Here is a 6,273-nt window from a genome sequence, read left to right on the forward strand (position 1 = left end):
GGTAGTTTCCTCAAGACCTTGAAAGAAAAGAGTTTTCATAAAGCCAAACTCATTCCACTTGAAAAACTGACCTCTGAGTTGCACTTATGTCCTTTTCCTACTTACTTGGTTTTAGGAAACAAACAAAATCTCTAAACATTACAAAGAAAAAATTTACCGGTCCTGAAATCCCAAAGACTATTTATTGATGCCTAGTCTCCAAATTGGAACAGCAATACTGACTTACCTGACAATCAGAAGTAAATAATGAAACACATAGAAAAATACCCACACGTATTACCATAGGTAATGCTTTTCCTATTGATGTTTCTCAGGGCCTGGTCGTTACCTAGTGGACTCTTGTTCTGCCTGTGGCTACTGTATGCTAAGTCAGGTTGTGCCCCCGCTCAGAGGGCTCCAGGCCCCAGGTACTGTCCCCGACTTCTCCTGTCACTCTGCCCATCTCTCTCTGCGCCTGCCCACCGCATCCCCACCCTCTTCCCTGTTGGTCCATGCGTGCTCCTCCTGTATTAGCTGTTCCTCCTTCTGGAAGCTTCCTCCCCTGCGAGCTTCAGGGCTTGTTCCTTCTTTGAGGTCTCCACTCAAATGTCACATTCCTAACTGTTCTGTCTAAAACCCCAGCTGCCCTCCCAACGCGGCCGAGGCACTTGCCTTGCTCTCCGTTTCTCCTTGGCACTCACCCGTATCCAGTTCGCTTGCATTTTCCTTATTCATTGTCTAGCACTGCAGTAGGATGTAAGCTTTCTGAGGGCAGGGAATTGGGTTTCACTAGTGGGATGCCTGGGGTCTAATAGCACCAATCCAATATCTGTTCAGTAAATTAGTATATGAACACGGTGTATGGAATATTACAAGTAGCATGAAAGCACGAGCAAAATAAATGCACAGTGAACAGATAAATTAAGAACTGTCATTGAGGGCTTCCCTGGTGGCGCAGTGGTTGAGAGTCCGCCTGCCGATGCAGGGGACGCGGGTTCGTGCCCCGGTCCGGGAAGATCCCACGTGCCGCGGAGCGGCTGGGCCCGTGAGCCATGGCCGCTGAGCCTGCGCGTCTGGAGCCTGTGCTCCGCAACGGGAGAGGCCACACAGTGAGAGGCCTGCGTACCACACACACAAAAAAAGAACTGTCATTGAAAAGGTCAACAGAACTAAGGTACGATTATCACGTGTACAACATGATGATTATAATAAGATTACAAATTGGGCTTTCACTTTAAGAAAGATCTTTGTGCCTCCCACTTGATATAAAGCCTTCACTTTCAGTATTTCACGTGTCTTCAGAATGTCTCTGGGCGGTGGACCAGGAGCTTTTTTCTTATTTCCTTTATTTAATTGTCAGAGTTCCTTAAAATGCTAATAGAGTCATCCAGATTGTGGCCTCGATTTTTCCCTTTGTTTCTGTTGCGGACACAGGCCAGTTGGTTCTTAGTAAAGTGAAAAGTGGCCTCACCAGGGACCCAGGTGATCTTTACAACCTCTTGATCAGAAACTTGCATTCCTGTCTCAGGGTTCAAGGATGGTTTTCCTCTGCTGGGGGCTTTCCACATCATATCACTGCATCCTCTGAAATCAGGCTGATCCTCTCCGCCAGATATAAAGTTAGTGAAAGTCTCTTTGTCGACAGAAACAAGCTTCCGTTTCAGTTTTACAAAGGCCAAAGTCAGAGCGAAACAGTACAGAGGCATCTGAATGAATATTATGAGAGAAACAGAGTCTTGTCTGGGTCTCCTGAAGGTAGAAGGAAGAAAATAACACTAAAACAAAGGTGCAGATGACACTGTTAGTGGACACTTCCTTTGGTGACCGTGCTAAGTGCACGTGGTCAGAGAGGGACTGAAGCAGCGTGGGGATACCAGGCAGATGACGGGGCAGCTGCGGAGTCTCTAGAACAGAGGGAACTACTTCATCTTTAATGCTGCTAAACAGCTTTGCTCTCCGAGCATCTTTTCTGGGGCCTGTTTTCTAAAATACCCACATGAGGCCCTGGCAACTAGAGTAACACTCAAATCATTTGACGTCACTGTGTTCTATCAGAAGACACTATTTTTTCCCCAACTCGATACACATTTTCTTCCGCATTTGTTGGGTTTGTGGGACTAAAGGGTTCATTCCAAGCCACGGACACAAAAGAATGCAAACTGGATTGTCTGCTTTTGCACATTTGCAAATTTTGAGGGTTTACAAGCAACTCTTTCTTTTCCAATGTACCTTTGGTTATTAGATATTAGAATAAATAGACCTGGATTGAATGTAAATGATTTAATGTTCTGGGACATTATGACCTGTTACAAAGAAAGCAAGCTGGTAAGAGGTAGATCTTCAGCTCCTAAAGGGCACAAAGTGTACCCAATGCAGGCTTGTCTCTCAGAGCGAAAAACAAATAATAAAGGTGTGTCTTCAGTGAAGAATGAGTGTGATTCCCTTTGAGAACGGTGAGAGTGAGGATGGAGACTTGGAGGGAGGGAGGGAGGGAGGGTATGGGGGAAACGGCCAGAGAGGGGAGGCCTGTGTCCAGGCCGGGGCTGGCCCGCCTTAGGGAGGCCGATGGAGCAGCAGCAAGATTCGACCTGATGGAATTCCATTGCCCTCCATGAGTAAGGGGACAGTGCCACTTGCCACCTGGGCAGGCACGTCCTGGACCTGTTGTATCCTGTTAGAGGAGAAACCGGAAGCTCCAGTCTGTTTCACTCGTCACTGGGGCTATTCTGGGAACCAACGGCGTCGAGGAGCCCCAAGATCAGCTTTATTCCAGGAGTCGGGACTTAGTGTTTTCAAGGTTACCAAAGGCAACTCTTTCTCCATCAGGAAGGCATAGCCCTGGTCAGAGGGGCCTGAGTGGGAGGTAATGGTGCCCATACTCAGGCTTCGTCTATAGAGAACTCGACGAGGGGAAAGACACATGCAGAACATGACCCACAAACGTAGAGACCCGAGTGAGTGCGTGTGTGCGTGTGCATGTGTGTGAGATTGAGAGAGTCAGAGTCAGAGATGAAAACAGAGACACCTGTAGTGCTTAAGATTTGGTTTTTGATAAACTCAAGTGTTTCAGGTTCCTGCTTCTCAGCGGTACTCAGACCAGAAGTAAGACTCAGATGCGAAGCTGCCTCCAGAGGTTTACCTGTCACTGCCTGGTGGGCTGATGTCTTCTCACTTCACACATCCATTGTCTTCCCTTGGTAGAAAAAGCAGGGCAACCAAACTGGCTTGACAAAAAGCTAAACAATGAGTTACCTGGTCACCTACAGCGGGAGGCCCAGTTTTCCTTTACCACAGCGCTTATCACTGAGGGAAACATTGCAGATGGGCCCTTGAGAGTTTCCCATTCTATGAATCACCACTCACAGACATTTGACTAAGTGCCAAACTCTTCTCTTACTGCTTTACTTGTGCATCCCATGATGTAGAGCCCAGCACAGCTCCAGGAGCTCTGCTTTATTATCCCTTCATTGAGGAATTTGGGATCAAATGTGGGGGACTGCCTTGTCCAAAGTTCCACAGGCGATAACTGGAGGGTCCAGGCAGTGGGGCCTCAGACACCGTGCTCTTAGCCACCATGCTGAAGGGCTTCTCCATCTTAGTAGTGTTTAAAAAATCAGAAAGCATAACTTTTGAAAGTAAAACAACCTTGGAATGTGTAAAGAAAATGCCAGTGTTATCCCCCAGCTATTCTAAGTTAACCTGTGACAATAGATCGGTCTGTCTCTTTCCACACCATTGTCGACGAAAAATTAATCAGTCAATCTAAGAAAGAAAAGGAAAATTTTATTTGAGCCAAATATGAGGATTATAACCCGGGAAAAGCATCTGAGAAAGCTGTAAGAACAGTTCTGCCCATTAGAAGTCAAGGCACAGTTGTTTGAGACGGAGGGCTGTACAGTAAATGACGTATTATTGACAGTTTACGCAATCCAGATCGAAGCATCCTTGTGGCCCCTTACAAGATCAAGAAGGAAAGTCATTCTTTTCCCTTGACTTAAATATCACTAATGTTTTTCTCAAATTTGCTTTTCTTTATTTTCTTTTATTTTTTTGCAATTGAAGTATAGTTGATTTACAATATCGTGCCAATCTCTGCTGTGCAGCAGAGGGACTCAGTTATACACATATAGACATTGTTTTTTGTATATTCTTTTCCATTATGGTTTTTCACAGGACATTGAATATAGTTCCCTGTACTATACAGTAGGACCTTGTTGTTGATCCATTCTATGTATAATAGTTTACATCTGCTAACCACACACTCCCAGTCCTTCCCTCCCCCATCTCCCTCCCCCTTGGCAACCACAAGTCTGTTCTCTATATCTGTGAGTCTGTTTCTGTTTTGTAGGTAGGTTCATTTGTGCCATATTTTATTTATTTATTTTTGAAAATTTATTTATTTACTTATTTATTTTTGGCCGCTACTCTCGTTGCGGTGTGCGGGCTTCTCATTGCAGTGGCTTCTCTTGTTGGGATCACGGGCTCTAGGCGCGTGGGCTTCAGTAGTTGTGGCACGTGACCTCAGTAGTTGTGGCTCGCGGGCTTTAGAGCGCAGGCTCGGTAGTTGTGGCGCACGGGCTTAGTTGCTCCGTGACATGTGGGATCGTCCCAGATCAGGGCTCGAATCCGTGTCCCCTGCATTGGCAGGCAGATTCTTTTTTTTTTTTTTTTGTGGTACGCGGGCCTCTCACTGTTGTGGCCTCTCCCGTTGTGGAGCACAGGCTCCGGACGCGCAGGCTCAGCGGCCATGGCTCACGGGCCCAGCCACTCCACGGCATGTGGGATCTTCCCGGCCCGGGGCACGAGCCCGCATCCCCTGCATCGTCAGGCAGACTCTCAACCTGCGCCACCAGGGTAGCCCAGCAGGCAGATTCTTAACCACTGTGCCACCAGGGAAGTCCCCGTCATATTTTAGATTCCACATATAAGTGATATCTTATGGTATTTGTCTTTTTCTTTCTGACTTCATTTAGTATGATAATCTTTAGTTGCATCCATGTGGCTGCAAATGGCATTATTTCGTTATTTTTTGTGGCTAATATTCCATTGTATATATGTACCCCGTCTTCTTTATCCATTCATCTGTTGATTGACACTTAGGTTGTTTCCATATCTTGGCTATTGTGAATAGTGCTGCTAAAAATATGGAACTCTTCGTGAATTTGTGTGTCATCCTTGCACAGGAGCCATGCCAATCTCCTCTGTGTCATTCCAATTTTAGTATATGTGCTGCCGAAGCTAGCACAGGAATGTTATGTTTTAAGGAGTTGTCTTGTTGATGCTGGGAGAATGTTGCAGTTGAGCAGGTTATTTCTGCCGATGGAGGAGCTTTGGTTGATGTATAATGCAGATACGTAATGCATAGTTGGAGGGAGAGAAGAGGCCAGAGGGCAGAGAAAAATTCTTCTGTTTAAATTTTTCTTGTCTTGCCATAAAATAGGAATTTTATTCCACACCATCTTTACTCCATTTCTTTCTGCAGGTGCCCAAATGTAAGAATTTTGTTTTCTGTCTTTGATTTTACAGAATGAGATGACATGACACACATTAAATCAATATTTGCCTTTTGACTTAGCAGAAATAATATGGGTATTACTTCTAGTCAGTAATCATAGGTCCAATTCAGCCTTTTGAATAGCTGAGGAACATTTTTTTAAGGACAGAGGTGTGTCATAGTATATTCAGTCACTCTCCTACTAATAGAGATTAAGGTGTGCGAGTTGGTTTTTTTTTTGGTGGGGGGGGGTGGCTTTTTTTTTAAACCACTGGAGACAACACTGAAAAAAATTCTTTGTACATGTGTCCATAAGTACTGAAATATTTGTTTCTATATGTGGAGCCCACAAATTGAAATCATTAGGTCAAATAGTAAGAAATTATCAGGGTAAAATTTTAATAGATATTGACAAATTTATGGTAATGATGTCTATTTATTTTAGTCTTTGTACAACTCTTCTTTCTATTTCAAAAGGTAACTGAAAGAAGTTTTGATTCTAGAAGACTCTCCCATCTTGTTCTTGGGAAATGAGCAAACAGATACGCTATTGTGAAAATATTTGGAGTATAAAAAGTATTAGTAAGTGTTGGCTAACTACTATACAAGCAACCCCAAATCTCAAAGACTTAACCAAGAACTTTGATTTCTTACTCATGTCACAATCCAATGCCACTCAGTAGGGGACGGGAGGAAGGGAGATGTGACATGTTGTGCCCCGTGTCATCACTCAGGACCCAGTCTCCTTCTACCTAAGGCTCCACCCACTTTTAGGTCCTCTGAATTGTCTCCATTTAGTC

General features: G+C 44.7%; 1 non-coding gene across 1 annotated transcript; it reads right to left on the bottom strand.

Annotated features, from left to right (window-relative positions):
* Positions 1 to 5,117: 5,117 nt before the first annotated feature.
* On the bottom strand, positions 5,118 to 5,224 carry LOC115803727 (U6 spliceosomal RNA). Its single transcript, XR_004024508.1, has one exon. It is a non-coding gene; the product is annotated as a U6 spliceosomal RNA (small nuclear RNA).
* Positions 5,225 to 6,273: the final 1,049 nt, after the last annotated feature.

This window comes from Delphinapterus leucas, chromosome 17 (assembly GCF_059928025.1).
Source record: "Delphinapterus leucas isolate spDelLeu-1000000601 "Yukka" chromosome 17, BTC_Dleu_Yukka2, whole genome shotgun sequence".
Lineage (NCBI taxonomy): Eukaryota > Metazoa > Chordata > Mammalia > Artiodactyla > Monodontidae > Delphinapterus > Delphinapterus leucas.